We start from the raw sequence: 14,757 nt of genomic DNA, 5'->3' as shown, positions 1-14,757 counted from the left end.
CTGTTAGGTACCAAACCAAGGGTAGATGGTGTGTGCTTCTTGTGACTTTATTAAAAGGCTTTCCAGGAGAAAAAAAAGTCCCGTCTCTTCATTTTAAATATATTCTCATGGAGACTTCAATTTCCCTGGAATTTAGATTAATAATTCCAGTAATACAATATGTGTCAACCATCACAACGTCTAAAAGAGATTAAATAACTTGCCTTGACATGTAAAAAGAAGAGACTGATGAAAAAAAATCTCTGGAAAGAGATTTTGATACCAAATTAAGATTTCAAAGGCAGTTGATAAACAGCAGCTTAAGAATTGAGGCATTTCCCTATGAAGCTGTGTTCAGGCACGGCCTCCAAAACACCATGTGGCCGGGATTCTCCTTGTGTCCCCGCCCCTCGGCACTTGAATTCTGACTTGGTCTCTGTACCCGCTCCTCACATGTACAAGTCTGGTCTTGCTTAGAGCTCTCTAGGCTTTTAAATATATTCTTTGTTCCCATTATTGCGTACATTTCTGCTAGTTGGATTCTGAGATGTAACTTCTTACAGCAGTTCTCATTTTGTTCAAGCTACTTTTCCTCAGGCTACTTTAGATAAATCCCCTGCCCAGGACCCTCCGACCTCAGGGTTTATCTTTTGCTCAGTCAGAGCCCAGCAGCTTATGAAATGTGACATATGGTGTCATCAGAGTGCCCACAGCTCTGAACCCAATGCCGGGCAGCTTGAGGGCACTCAATAAATACATGTGAAATGTACTAATTCTGTATTTGTTTCTTATCTATAGTGTGACTGTAGCTTTTGTCATATTGAGCCCAAGATAATAGAAAAAAAATCAATGAAATGAGATTTTAAGTCAGGATAAGGAACACACACACACACACACACAAAGGCAGAATGAAATTTAGGAGCAAATCCATGGGGCACTGTGGAGTAAGAAAGGAAAAAGGAACAAGAGTAAAAATAAGACGCAAGAGGTGGATTTGAGGAAAACTATTGAAAATTAATTTCCGGGCCCCTTAGTTCCATTGCACAGATGAAGAAACTGAGACACAGAGAGGTAAACATCATTGTGGCAGGCAGAATAATGTGCGCCCCTACCCTTGATGTCCAGGCTCTAAGGTCTGAAACCTGCAAATGTTACCTTACATGGCAAAAAGGATTCTGTAGATGTGATCAAGTTTACAGACTTTGAGATAAAAAGTATTCTGGATTTTCCAACTGAGCCCAATGTCTTCATTGGAGTCTTTAATAAATGGGAGATATTGAAAGTGGAGGGTTGAAGAGATGAAACAGAAGAAGAGGAGAAATTAGAAGTATGGGAGGAATGAGACTCACAGTTGTGGGTATTAAAGACAGATGAAAAGGGACCACAAGCCAAGGAAGGTAAGTAGCCTCTAAATGTGGGCGATAGCGCTCAGCTAACAGCCAGCAAGACAATGGGCACTCAGTCCTACAGCCACCAGGAACTGAATTCAGTCAACAACACAAATGAGCATGGAGTTGGATCCTGAAAGGAATCCCAGGAGCCCCCTGAAAGGGACGCAGCTGTGCTCACACCTTGTTTTCAGCCTAGTAAGGCCAGTAAGCAGCCTGACTTATGCCCTGCAGAGCTGTAACATAGTAAGTCTGTGTTGTTTTAAGCTGCTTAGTTTATGGGAACTTGTCACACCCATAATAGAAAAATTAAGGCAATCACATCTAGACCAAAGACTACCATGCTGAACAAAGGTAAGCCTAGAACTCTGAGCTCCTGACTACTAGCCCACCTTGGATGAAAGGGTGACTCAAAAGTGGTAAGAAATCTATAGCAAAGGAAGTACCCAAACATGGAGGTTTGATAAATCAAAAACCAGACAAGCAATTCAGAATAAAAGTCAAAGAAAAATCAGTAACTAAAGCAACAAATAACCAGCAACCAGAGTCAAAGCCTGTGCCAGATCAGTACACGCTTCTACACGTGCTTCTTCTTCAGCAAGAAAAAGGGCAGACAACCTAGAACATGACTAGTACATAGCACACAGAAAAAGCAATATTCAGTGGAAATTTATAATATTGTTATATAAAAAATGAATGAAAATTAGTAATTTAATTGTCTAACTTTAGAATTTGGAACAAAAAAAGACAAAATAAACCCCAAGTAAGTATAATTAAAGATATACTAAACAGAGAAGCAAAATTAATAAACTAAAGGACAATATGGACAGAACCAACAAAGCCAAAACTGGCTGTTTGAGAGCTCTGCCCCTGCATGAATACAGATGAAGCATAATTATAAAGGAATTTAGTGTTCACTTAGCCAAGAATCATGGCACACGCACTGATGTCACTGAAAAAAAAAGAGTACATTCCAACCTTTGCAATAAGTAACATACACTTGTTTCTCCTTGTTTTCCCTGAGTGCCTCCTGCAGTCTCTAAGAGCAGGCTTCACGGCCACGCAGTGTCACACGCAAGGTTAATTTGGTTGGGGCTGTGGTGACATCCGTGCCGTGAATAATGCTATTTACACATCTGTGTGAGACGGACGTGAATGACGCAGCCCGCAACAGGGCTGCCTCTGAATGACATGGAGCTGTGCTTTGCTGAGGTGTAAGAACGTCGCATGTTGCATGAGCCCCTTCTCCTTAGATGGAAGTTTCCAGGTCAGAGGTGAAGACTCCGAGGACCTGTTTACATAGGATTACGGGATGTTAAGGTTTGAGTCTTCTGGTTGTTTAAAATAATGGATTGAATGATCACTTTGGTTTTGTATTTTTTTTTAATCCCTCTACTCTGTTGATCTATTTGACTCAAAAATACAGGTTATTTGGGTATCTTTAAAACTCAGCTTATACCAACTTCAACACAACAAAGGACCGTTTTTCCTCGGCTGTGGCCAAGGGGCTCCGTCCTCCCGAGGGAGCCAAGGCGGCGGTGGGGTGAGGCCCCCACGTCACCAGGCGCCCAGCACTGCGCCCGCCCCGCCGCGCCCGGCCTCGCGCTCCCAGCTCGCCTTCATCTGCTTGGCCCTCGTCCTGCGTGACAATGAGGTGACTGTCACGGAGGACACGATCAGTGCCCTCATTAAAGCAGCTGGTGTTGAACCTTTCTGGCGGGGCCTGTTTGCAAAGGCGCTGGACAGTGTCATCACCGGCGGCCTCATCTGCAACGTGGGGGCCGCTGCACCCCCCCCACATTCCCCCAATCCCCACCCCCTCACACCCCCCACCCCCCAACCCCCAACCCCCGCAGCCGGCGCCACCCTCGCTGAGGAGGAGAAAGCGGAAGCAAAGAAAGACGGATTCGGATCCCAGGAGTTTGATGTTGACATGGGCTTTGGGCTTTTTGACTAAACTTTTGCAGGAACGCATTCAATAAAAAGCTGAGCTCTTTGCTGCTGTTGGTCTTGCTGGAAAAAAAAAAAAAAGTAACAGCAACAACGGACCTGAAGCCCGCTTAGCCATAGTGCGGATGTAAAATAAGAGGGGGTAACTTACCAGTTTATCGTCTAATGTGAGACTCACCCAGCTCTCTTTGTGTGGACGGATGTGATGCTGATGGAAAAGGCGGCTTCAGAGCGGGGTAATTAACTGGCTCAGATGGAAGGGACGAGGGACAGCTAAGCAGTCAGACCTAAAGCCTCCTGCCGCTCTGATTCAGTGATGCCTTGCGCCGCTGGCCGAAGGGTGGAGTGTGACTCTGAGAAAAGCAAGCCCCAGGCACTTTCTAACTCAAGTGTCTGGATTAGAAGAGCTGTGATTCTGCACTTCTGTTGCTGCCTTGTGCCTATGTGTTTGCACTCAGAAGATAAAAAGAACATGTCATAGAGTCTCTGCAAATGGAACACAGGCAGGATAAATTATCTTAATTATTTATTTACTGAAAATACGTACAGTCATGGGGAACACTTACCTTTTCCTCCACCCTGTGGGCCTTTTCAGCTCAGGCTCACTTGCTGCCCAAGAGAGGCACTTTTGGCTTTTTTCTTCTTTTATTTGTTACAAAACTCAGCTGTTTCCCTCACATATTACCATTTTGAAAATTTTTTTTGAAACAATAGATGGTGTTGGCTCCTAACAAGACAACAGCTTTTGCCTCTGAACTAGACATTCCCCTCCATACCCCTGAATTTAAAGTTCTTCTTGTTACCAATAGCCTCTGTTTCAAAACTGCTCATTACCTTGAATAGATGGTGGCATATAGTACATCACAGTGATGAGATTATCTCTCTTTGCTGTTAAATAAAACCAAAATGAATCAACAGTTTCATATTTTAGAGACTCGGAGAGCATAAGGTGGTCCTGTCCCAGTGCCAGAAAAACAGCCCCGTAAAAGCATTTAAGAATTTTATTCTTCCCAAGACATGAAAACGGAACCCACCTTAGCTTTCATCTGAGTTATGCACACCCAGTGAATGGAAGGTAGACCACTCAACTAAAACAGAAAGTTAAGTAGGGAGGTCTGGAGATCAGGAGAAAAGTGAAGGCTAAAATATACATTTAAAAGCCATCACTATAAAGATGGTGTTGAAGTGCTGAGAAACTGATGTCACCTCTTGGGAGAGGGCATAGGTAGAGAAGGTGGTGCAAGATGAGGAGGAAATCACAAAGGAGGCTGTGAGATGGAGTGGCCTGTGGGGTGGAAGAAAGGGCAGATGAAAACAGAATCTTGTGGTTCTCCAATGTCTAACATCTTACCCGGCAGAGATAAAATGGGTGCCCCCGGAGATGAGTATGACATTTGGGTAGCTCCCATTTTCTGGCAATTATGAATAAAGCCTTTATAATTTTTATATAGGTTTTTCTGTGAATTGACAATTCCCATTTCCCTTTAGTAATATCTAGGGCTGGGCTTGATGGGTCATATAGCAAGGGTATGTTTAATTTTTTTAAAAACTGCTGTGCCTTTTGTCAAAGCGGCTGTGCTCTTTCTTCATTCTCACCAGCAACGTATGGGAGTCCCATGTGCCCCAGCACTTTCACTTTCAGTGTTTCATTAGTAGTAGTGGTGGTGGCAGTATTCTAACCATTCTAGTGGGTACGTAGTGCTAGGTCATTACCATTTACTTTGCATTTCCCTAATGACTAAAGATATTTAGCATCTTTTCGTGTGACTCTTCTCTGGACTTTCAGCTCCACTAGCACGCGGTTTACATGTTGATGCTGACCACTGTACCCTCAGCTCTCACTTCTCGGGTACATATTGCTTTTCAAAAAGTTCTTGTTAAACGAAAGAACAGGAGAACCACAAGAAGTTATAGAATCCAGTCTTTACTCCCGGTCTTGCTAGCCTCCATAAAAGTCAGAGAAAATGAAAAGACAGGAAGTAAAAGGAATGCCTAAATTACAAGAATTCCTCGTAATTCTAGAGTCTGGCAAGAATGGAACCCCAGAGGTAGGCCGTGGTCACCGCTGCCACACCAGAAAATGCCCATCTGAGCTGGAGACAGGAAGAAGGGCTCAGAGGTGCTCAGCATCCCAAACGAGGAGGTGCACGTGACAAACAGTCTGGCTCCAGCAACATCAATATCACTCTCTCAGAGACCAGTCAGGTACGAGACCCCTCACCCCCTCCGTCTCCACTTCCTCCTCCTTCTCTTTCACTTCATCATCACATCTCTGGAGCAATTATGCTGTGCCAGCATGTTCCAGAAGCACTTTGCGGGAGGTGTGTCACAGTCCTCACAGCAGCTCTGAGGACCTTGTAATACTATTGTTTCCATTTTGTAAATAACTAACTGGTGCTTACAGCCCGCTGGAGGTCATAGCTGACCTTCACAGCTGGTTTCATGACTAGGCCTCAAAGTCTGCCCTGTTGGACAGCGAAGCCCCTGCTGCTGTGCTCTGCGCAGCCACCTGCTCAGTAAGGTTTCTTTGTTGTCTCTTCCAACAAGATTCATTCTACAGCAATCTACTTCCACTTTGTCCATTTCCTTGGATGTCAGGCCCTCAGGCCAGCCTATTGCATAGATCAATCAGGTAATGCGATTTCGGGGACACTGGGGAGGCCCAGATGGCCTAAATTCTCTCTGATGCAATGATCAATAAATATTTCATCCTTTAACTTAAGAGTTTGGGCTGCAAGGTTGCCAAAGAAAGATAATGTTTTAGTAGCTTATAAAGTTAATCTGGGTGGGAAAAACCTGAGAGAAGGTTTTGATGGAAGGAGGGGGAAAAAGAAACATGAGAACAGTGAGTACTTGAGAAGACAGAGGTATAGGAGAAAAGATACAAACTAGAGCGACTAGGGGAACCAAAGATAGAGTGCTTGATATGCATTTAGTCAATAAAAATAAATAAAAAGTCACCTGGAGCCACTGCCCAAGTTTGCCCGCTGGGAGCTCTGGCCTTTCTTGTGCTCAGCGTTCTTCCTGTCAGAGGGGCAGGTTGAGGAGTTCCCCGCATCGCTCCGTCCTTCACCTTCATCAACGGGGGAGCCCTGGTGGGTGGAGACTCTCCTCCAGCATGAAGGCTAAGGAAGTAACTGCCAGGCGATCCCCCCACTTGCATCGGCTTTGATTCCACTGAGCCGAATGTCATCCTGCTCAAAGAGACCATCAAATGGTTTCTGAGCAGCTTGAGGTTCAATAAAGTGCAACACATTTTTTCTCCAGCACTTTGCCCTTAGTCTTTGTGACCAAACAGCCAAATTAAAACTCATTTGTGAAACTGGGTAAAACAGAGAAATGAAGACACAGAGCGTGGTTGGCCAGGCCAATTCCCTCACCTACCACAGTTTAAGAGTTTGAGGCTCTTGTGGATGAAGCAGGGATACTAGGAGGCACAGACAGTCTATATGGTGGGGAGACTGTGATGACAGTGGGTCGTGGGTGTGACCAGGAAGAAGAGCAGAAAAGCTTGGGAATGGACTAGAGACATACTAGGAGCTTCTACACCTCCCACTCCTAATTCCTTCCACACTGGAATTGAACACTGACTCATCCAGACCCTTTTTCATGCAGGCTGCTCTGTCCACTTCTTGTATTTACAGGGACAGATGATATGACCAGGAGTGGTGATGCAGTTAACCAGGAGTGGAAACTGGAGGGTGAAGTTTGGAGAAGAAAATGAGTTTTGCATTATGTATACTGTGAATTTCTGGTAGATAATTCATGTGAAGATGTCCAGTGGGGACATGAGTCTAGAAATTAAAAGAAGTACATGGGGCTGGACCCAGAGATTTCAGAGTTATCAGCAAGCGGGTTGCAATCAAAATCAGTCTAGTGCAGCTCTTATTCAGGAACCAGTCACCCTTGCTCACCTTGCTGAGTTTGCCACACACTGGACTTGATTATGCTCCAGTTCCTGGGTCTGGATCCCTGCCCTATTCACAACTCCTCAGCTCCTCTTTTGGTCCCTTACATCATTATTCTAAGACTGAGAAACCCTCCCTTGCTGTTTTGGTACCTTCCCATCTGCCCCTTAACACTGCCCTATATGAGACAAAGATTGACCCCCCCTTGCTTGTGCCTGGTGTATTTGCCCATCACTACAGTGTGGACACTTTCTGGCCTTTGCTGCGCCAGAGGAGAGTTTCATTGATCTCCAAACCTCATGCAGAGGTTGCATGTCCCATCTGGGCATCACTGCTAGAGCCACTTGTGAGACCATCCCAGAGGTCCATCGCTATAGCTGTCTGACCTCCAATTCTATGTTCACCAAGCTGCCATGTAGTGAACACATTGATTTTCCTGGATCCATCTCATCTGGTCTCTTCTTAGTCCTTTTTCTGCCTCTCTAAACAGCATGCGTTAGCATCCACCCAAACTCATCTATTCTCATTGCCTTGGCTCCAAGTCTGCGTCCCACTTCCTCTGTGACTGGAAAGCTGCTTCTTCTCCTTGGGGATTCTGATAAACCTACCCAGCTCTTTCATGTATGACTACAACGTTAGGTTGGAGTTCCTGGGAAACAGACCCTCAGCTGGAGATCCACGGGCGGGAGGCTTATTGGGAGCACTCCACAGAGCAACGCTGGTCAGGAAGTGAGGGGAGCAGGACTGGCTGGGCAGAGGGAGAAGCTGAACTGTGTTGCTTTTGCACCCGGGGTCTTAGCCAATCCTACATGGGCTCTGAAGCTGGATGGCACATCAAAGTTACCTTGAATTGGGGCAAAAGAATCAGGCCTTTAAGACTCCCCACCAACCAGTCATTGGACAGAGGCTGCTTCTGGGAGTGGTGAAACACCTTGGGCAAACAGTTCCTTTCAGCTAAGACCCATTACAGGGAGAGGAACCCTCTGCTGCCAGACAGAAGCACTGGTGCCCAGGGTTCAGTCCTAAACAGAGATCCGGGTGCCCTGCTCCACCCACCACGTCTGTCACTAACTGACAAAGCCAGCCCCACTCCTCCTTTATTTTAAACAAGTGCAGACTAGCTTCGTGCCTCTCCTTCTCCGTCAAGTACAGACACCTTACTTAAATACGCAGTTGTTACCAGCTGTGAGTTGCAGCCCTCACGACCACCGTGTACAAAACAAGACCTGCAGCACCGAGTGATTCCACGGATGTGAGTGGGTAAGCTATTAAGCTCTCATGGCTGCTTTATTCTGAACCGTTCTAGCCCACCGGGAACTCTGGGTGCTCTTAACGTAGCCGGCTGTAACAGATACATCCCATCCATTACATCCAGTTTAGTACTTGGTTAATATACTTTAATAATAATAATAATAATAATAATAATAATAATAATAATAATAACAATAACAATAACAACAACAACTTCAGGGACCTTAAAACTCTACCACCAAACACATTGATATTGTGCATGAAAATTTTTAACTAATTTTGCAGTGTGAGAAGAAAAGGTTACACCCTCTATGAAACAACTACTTATCCAAAATTCTGAGTAAGAAACAATGTTCCTCAAATATACACCATAAACACCAGGAAAAAACGTGCCACACTTATTGTCAGGAAACCTAGATTTGAGATCAAGTTACGCATACTTGCTCGCTGTGTGATCTTGTACAAAGTAAAACCCGTTTTGAACCTAAATTATTCTTATCTGTAAAATGGTAAGGATAATAATGATGAAATCAACCTCACAAAGTTAACTGAAAAGTTGAATAGTATAAACAATAACAAAATTAATATTAATTTTTAACAAAATTAATTGATTAATTGCTTGCTAATCATTCTGCTAATTGCACTACATGTATTTCGGTATTTTAAGCCTTAGTATAACTCTAAGAAGTACATACTGTTATTCTTTCTACTTTAAGGAATAAGCAAAGTGAAACCTGCAAAGGTTACATAGCTTCCCCAAGGCCACACAGCTAGTGCCCACCGGGGCTGTCTCGTTCCAGAGAGCGTGATTTAATTCTCTTCTATGATCCTTCAGTAAAACGTACCTGAAAGTATTTTAAAGCTGGCAAAGCCTCATTTTAAATGCTCCTTTGTGTTGTCTTTTGTCTTTGTTGAGCTCCTTTTGTCCCTGGGCCTGTCTCTATGGTGAGAAGGTAATTCGTGGAGGTTCTGTGTTGTCTGTCACCTTGTCTGGTCAGTCCCTTCTGGAGCTTTATGCTGGTTAAGAGGCAAGGGCGGTGACAGCATTTTCTGGCACCGAAAGGACATGAAAGTTGAACTCACATTTCCTGGCACTATCTGATGGCGAAGTCATTCCCAAAGTCCAATGAATCAACTCTAAACATAAGCTTTAGCAATATTTAGTAATTCTTACAAGACTGAGGACACATCGCATTTTTTAAAGTGATACTTCTCACTAATTTATTTGTATGTTGGTGAACACCCAATGATATGAACATCTTACCCCTTTTTGTAAATTCAGAAAGGCGCTACTCTCTAAATATACTTTATTATTCCAGTGATGTAATGGGAAATCTCAGCCTCATTCCTTTTTCAATTACTTTATTTCACTGTGCCAAAAAAAAATATTTTTCAAAGTGTATCAGAACTCAGTCCAAAATACTAGCTATTCACATGTAAAAATTGGGTTGAGAGGATTTAAAAAAAATTGAGTTACATTTTTTAAGATGCAAAAAAATTTAATTGCTCACTTTATTTTTCCAAGGTCTCTGAAAACTCAAAAGAGGGGCTACACAGATTCTGGACTTTATAAAAGAAATTAACTTCCCAGATTAATATATTGTTTGCCAAGTTTCAGTTTAGAGTGAATTTTTACAACCAAGTTATAAAACTCCTGAAAAGACCATGGGGACTAGGCATGGAAAAGCTCAGAGAAGTCCAGTGTATCTGATAATAACCTAAGAGCCAAAAACACGTGAGATTGCTCCCCCAAATGGTGAAAGAGGGACAGAGTCAGCTCATATGGTAAAATAAATGATGTATTTTATAGTGCTCATATATTTTGGAAGGCATGACATAGGTATTCTGTAAAACTTTATTTGGATCTGTGGGGAACTAAATGACTCATTGGCTGGTAATGGGATACAGAGCTGTCTGCTTTGGGGCCACCAACACAAATCTTCCCTGGAAAGAGAGTGAGAGAAAACTGTTACAATGGATCAACTTTTGTTTAATCCCCACTCACCACCCACCCCTGCACTCTGCATACCCCGTGACTTGCCCCGTCCTCCCATCTTACAGCTGAAAAACCTCCCATTTATAATTGAAAGATACATACATGTTCAATAAACTAAAAGTTGATGATTCTCATTTATTTTATCTCTAAGGCAGTCAATAAATAATTCGTGGAAAATTTAACATCAAGAAACTAACGTCACATATCAAACTTATTAGCAAATATTATAAAAGGACATCCTTCATGCTTAAAATATCAGCAGAAAATATAAGGGAAGTATCCATCTAGTGAAAATGTATGCAAAGAACAAATAACCGAACTGAGTATTTAAAGGAAGTAGAGGAACAGGAAACACATGCATTGAGCACTTTCTATGGCCTGAGTGTCAGCTAAGTTCTTCCATTTCTCATTACCCTCTGAAATTGCTGTAGATTTTTTTACATGTTGAAAGATGAGGAAACTGATGCTTAAAGAAATTAAATTGCTCAAGAGATAGGGCTTAGACACAAACACAGACCTCTATGATTCTGCAGTTGTTCCTCATTTTAGCCTCCAGCTTCTGAGAGTATGCTAAAGATATAAAGCTCACTGTCCTCTGCAACTGGCAAACTAAAACAACTGTGTTGCCAGCGCATCTCCACTACTCAGTTTTCCAAACACAAGTAGTCTATTCTTACAGGGCAGATCTGCACCCAAAATTTGAAGTGCGTTAGCAGCCTGATTCTAACTCTCCCGTGGGAGCACACCCCAAAATGACAAAGTGAGCATCTCCATTCATAGAAATGCTTCCCTACTGGCCAATCTGGCCTGTGACACTCAGAGTAGATAATTTTTAACACATCCTCCTCTCCATGACAACATTATTTTCAGGAATAATCAAGAAATAAAACAAATAAGGAACAGAAAAGAATTGCAGGCAGAGGAAAGTTTTTTTTATTGAAATGTATATGCATTATGTAGGTAATTGTCCAGTAACTACTATGTAGATTTTAATAAACTAAAACATCTGCAAAAAGTACAATTTATCACTAATGTGACCTGGTGATTTTTTTATTTGTTTTTTTAGTTTTAAAACAATATAAAAAGAAATTAAATTGAAGTTTAAAGCTGTTATTCAATTGCAGTAAAGTATTTCAAGTTTAAACAATTTGTGCTTCCAAAGAACTTTGTAGTGCATGTTTTATATTTTAAACGTAGACTTAAAATGCCAAAGGGTCACATAGGATGATAGATTTGAAGTAACTCAAGTTCTAGTTCTCCTTTTTGACAAACACTTTATTAAAGAACGTTTATTTCAAATATACTGTTTAAAACAGAGGAACATGCAGTGCCCTAAGAGCTGAAGACACAAATCGTGCCTGAATATTTGAATTCTTAACTATCTTCTCAAAACAAGCACTTACAGCTGAGTCCGTGTGTTGAGGACCCAACTGTATAACTGGGAGTTCTCCTTAAAAAACAATGTTTATTGAAGGCCAAGCAACAAAATTGTGTTAATTTGAAGCTTACATATAGATTATTGAAATTTGCCATTATAAATGTTTAGAACTTAGGCCAACAAACATTTTTTTCAGAGAGAAGTATTTTGTCAATGACATCGTCTAGAACTTCCAGCACGTGGGTATAATGAAATCCAACCTACTTTCCATGAGTTTTATCACTGTATTTAAATTCTCCCAGGGCAGAGCTGCACCCAGGGCAGACCACGCTCACTGCCCCCACTCTCGGTGCGCCCTTAGCGCAGGTGCCTGTGCGACACGGACTCACCAGACGTGTCTGTGATGCGGGGGATAGCTCCTCTACGCCATAGGACATGAAACTCCTCCCCCACGAAGTACAAGTGAACCTTCCATGGAGACTCTTCTTTGTGGGGGAAACATGCTTCTTTTCTGACCCTATGCAGCACTTCTATCAAGCGCTCATTTGAAATCACATGCCCTTAACCCCACCTCCAGTAACAAAACATGGAAACACGTGGCTGCTCTGGGTTCTTGTCATCTTAGTGCTATGTCCTGACTATAACCAAAAGGAAATGGCTGCATCACAGGATGAATGGGATAATAAACATCTGGTGACGTGGCTAGTCATGCGACAAGAAGAGCTCAGGCCGCGGTCCATCCATAAATGGCTGGTAGTATAGTCCAAATCCTTATATCAATATTAACTTTTCAATTTAAATAAAGGTTAAACGTGAATGTGGACATGTTTGTCAGCTATTCTGCAGGAAATCATGTCCAGCACAATTTTATTTTTAACATTTTTTTATTGAGTTATAGTCATTTTACAATATTGTGTCAAATTCCAATGTACAGCACAATTTATCAGTTATACGTGAACATACATATATTGTCACATTTTTTTTCACTGTGAGCTACCATAAGATCTTGTATATATTTCCCTGTGCTATACAGTTTAACCTTGTTTATCTATTCTATATTTTGAAATCCCAGTCTGTCCCTTCCCACCCCCTGTCCCCTTGGCAACCATAAGTTTGTATTCTATGTCTATGAATCTATTTCTGTTTTGTATTTATGTCTTTTTTTTTAGATTCCACATATGAGTGATCTCATATGGTATTTTTCTTTCTCTTTCTGCCTTACTTCACTTAGAATGACATTCTCCAGGAACATCAATGTTGCTGCAAATGATGTTATGTTGTCATTTTTATGGCTGAATAGTATTCCATTGTATAAATATATCACAGCTTCTTTACCCAGTCATCTGTTGATGGACATTTAGGCTGTTTCCATGTCTTGCATATTTTAAATAGTGCTGCTATGAACATTGGGGTGCAGGTGTCATTTTGAAGTAGGGTTCCTTCTGGATATACGCCCAGGAGCGGTTATCCTGGGTCATATGGTAAATCTATTTCTAGCCTTTTCAGGAATCTCCATACTGTTTTCCACAGTGCCTGCACCAAACTGCATTCCCACCAGCAGTGTAGCCTCTCCAGCATTTGTCATTTGTATGTCCAGCACAATTAACAGTCAGTTGGGGGGATATACAAAGTCTGTAATTTAAATAAAAAATAAACAAAGATTACTTCCATAAACTGCAAAACAAAGTCATGTGTCTATCACCAAGATCAACCCTCACAATGGCTAGAAGGTGCAAAGATGATAAAGAAAATTATAATACAAACTGAAAGCCTGTGATTAGGAAACAGCAGATGGGAAATGGGAAAAACAAAACCCAACTAAGTATATCCAATACTGCATTCCTTACAGTTAGCAGTACAGATCCACACATGAATTACCTTCTGTTCTATTATATAGGAAGAGCACAACTTTGTGCCTTACCTTGTCTACAAATTACTCTATATAATGTGCTACCTGCCAAACACACACCCACAACACCAGCAACAGTAAAAACCACAACATGGGATAAAAAGTCTTGACTGTCAAAATTCTTCCCTGCATTACACTTAAGTGATATTTGTAACAATAACTTGATTATAAGTTAAGCCAAGTATTCATCAGGACATTTGATCTGTTCTTTGCTAAATCTCATAATGGTTCTTCATTCTGGACCTGGATTTTTATTTGGTGTCCATAGGCTGCTATGTTATAGGAATAGATGCCTCTGAATAAACACTTCTCTGATTGCTGCCTTCAGCTTCACCTCCTTGCACTAACTGAAATCTGAAAGCTCTTGGGGCATCGCTGTCTCTGCAGCCCTTCCAGAGGGTGGCTGCTTACCCTTCTCCACCCCACTTACCACTAAGCCTGAAAATGGCATGTACACTCATTGCCCTTCATTGCTATCCCCAGTCGTCAGTCCCTCCACGTCCCTAACAGGGCCCTGCTCCTCTGAAGCACTTGCCGCTGGACTCTACTCCCCCGCCACGTTGCAGTCATCTGCCATCCTTCTGGACCCAGCCTTCTGATCTACCACTCTTCCGGCCACTCTCCCTCCTTCAGTGAATGTTTGGCTTCAGTTTGCTGCCCTTCTCTCCACTGTCTCTCTTATCTTCCTTCTCCAAAAACTCAATGGAAACTCAATTCCTGGAGATTCACTTCCTTGATGTCCTTACCATCAATCACGTCTCCTTATATCAGGCCCCTCACTCCACGTTCACACCACCAATAACCAAATCATCTCAAAAATATCAACTATATGGTCATGCAATTAGTTGATCCCCCACCAAGGAGCTTAAAAAACTGACCAAATCACCTTTTCACTGTATCACCCTGTCATATCCTTGTTTCCTTCTCTAAACAACTTGCATTCCATTCTATGCGCCGTTGTTATAACTATTCCCATGTATATACGTGGTCTCCCTGCC

General features: G+C 42.3%; 1 long non-coding RNA gene and 1 pseudogene across 1 annotated transcript in view; one reads left to right on the top strand and one right to left on the bottom strand.

Annotated features, from left to right (window-relative positions):
• The first annotated feature begins 2,522 nt into the window (after nt 1-2,522).
• Nucleotides 2,523-3,324, top strand: LOC140691654 (large ribosomal subunit protein P1 pseudogene; annotated as a pseudogene).
• A 9,603-nt stretch (nt 3,325-12,927) lies between these two features.
• LOC140691625 (uncharacterized) overlaps nt 12,928-14,757 on the bottom strand; it is a 40,728-nt gene continuing 38,898 nt past the window's right edge. The window contains exon 3 of the long non-coding RNA XR_012067373.1: nt 12,928-13,482. This is a non-coding gene — a long non-coding RNA (uncharacterized lncRNA). The remainder of the gene's footprint in view (nt 13,483-14,757) is intronic.

Source organism: Vicugna pacos, chromosome 36, assembly GCF_048564905.1.
Source record: "Vicugna pacos chromosome 36, VicPac4, whole genome shotgun sequence".
NCBI classification, from domain to species: domain Eukaryota; kingdom Metazoa; phylum Chordata; class Mammalia; order Artiodactyla; family Camelidae; genus Vicugna; species Vicugna pacos.
Note: the sequence above shows the minus strand (reverse complement) of the source record. Positions and strands in the feature narration are given on the sequence as shown.